A 1,666-nucleotide genomic window follows, 5' to 3' on the forward strand; every position below is an offset into this window, starting at 1 on the left:
AATTTGGAGGCACAAGTGGGTCAGCTGAGTAAGAAAGTTACTGAACTCCCTCCTAGTACTCTTCCAAGCAATACAGAAGAAAATCCAAAAGGAGAGTGCAAGGCCATCAACATGGCCGAATTTTGGGAGGAAGGAGAGGCGGTGAACGCCACTGAGGAAGACCTCAATGGACGTCTACTGGCCTCCAATGAGTTCCCCAATAAGGAACCATGGGAATCTGAGGCTCGAAATGAGACCATAGAGATTCCATTGAACTTACTTCTGTCATTCATGAGCTCTGATGAGTATTCTTCCTCTGAAGAGGATGAGTATGTCACTGAAGAGCAAGTTGCTAAATACCTTGGAGCAATCATGAAGCTAAATGACAGGTTATTTGGTAATGAGACTTGGGAGGATGAACCCCCTTTGCTCACCAAAGAATTGGATTACTTGTCTAGGCAGAAACTACCTCAAAAGAGACAGGATCCTGGGAAGTTTTCAATACCTTGTACCATAGGCACCATGACCTTCAAGAAGGCCTTGTGTGACCTAGGGTCAAGTGTAAACCTCATGCCTCTCTCTATAATGGAGAAGCTAGGGATCTTTGAGGTGCAAGCTACAAAAATCTCACTAGAGATGGCAGACAATTCAAGAAAACAAGCCTATGGACTTGTAGAGGATGTTCTGGTAAAAGTTGACGACCATTACATCCCTGCTGATTTCATAGTCCTAGAGACTCGGAAGTGCATGGATGAGTCAATCATCCTTGGCAGACCCTTCCTAGCCACAGCAAAGGCTGTGATTGATGTGGACAGAGGAGAATTGATCATTCAAGTGAATGAAGAATCCCTTGTATTTGAGGCTCAAGGATATCCCTCTGTCACCATGGAGAGGAAGCATGAAGAGCTTCTCTCAAAACAGAGTCAAACAGAGCCCCCACAGTCAAACTTTAAGTTTGGAGTTGGGAGGCCACAACCAACTTCTAAGTTTGGTGTTGAACCCCCACGTTCAAACTCTAAGTTTGGTGTTGGGAGGTTCCAACATTGCTCTGAGTATCTGTGAGGCTCCATGAGAGCCCACTGTCAAGCTAATGACATTAAAGAAGCGCTTATTGGGAGGCAACCCAATCTTATTATATTTATCTATTCTCTTTTGTTATTTTATATTTTCTGTAGGTTGATGATCATGAGAAGTCGCAAAATCAATTGAAAAAGCAAAAACAGAAAGAAAAACAGAAAGAAAAATAGAACACCCTGGAGGAGAACTTGATGGCGTTTAAACGCCAGTAAGGCTAGCAAATGGGCGTTTAACGCCCAGTCTGGCACCATTCTGGGCGTTTAACGCCAGAAAGGGGCACCAGACTAGCGTTAAACGCCAGAAAAAAGCAAGAACTTGGCGTTAAACGCCAGAAATGGGCACCAGCCCGGCGTTTAACGCCAGAATTGGCATGAAGGGCATTTTTGCTCGCCACTTGGTGCAGGGATGACTTTTCCTTGACACCTCAGGATCTGTGGACCCCACAGGATCCCCACCTACCCCACCACTCTCTCTCTTCTTCTTCACCCATTCACCAATCACCTCAACACCTCTTCCCCAAAAACCTTTCACCTATCAAATCCCATCTTTCTCTTCACCACTCACATCCATCCTTCATAAAACCCCACCTACCTCACCATTCAAATTCAAA

This window comes from Arachis duranensis, chromosome 5 (assembly GCF_000817695.3).
Source record: "Arachis duranensis cultivar V14167 chromosome 5, aradu.V14167.gnm2.J7QH, whole genome shotgun sequence".
In the NCBI taxonomy this organism is placed as follows: domain Eukaryota; kingdom Viridiplantae; phylum Streptophyta; class Magnoliopsida; order Fabales; family Fabaceae; genus Arachis; species Arachis duranensis.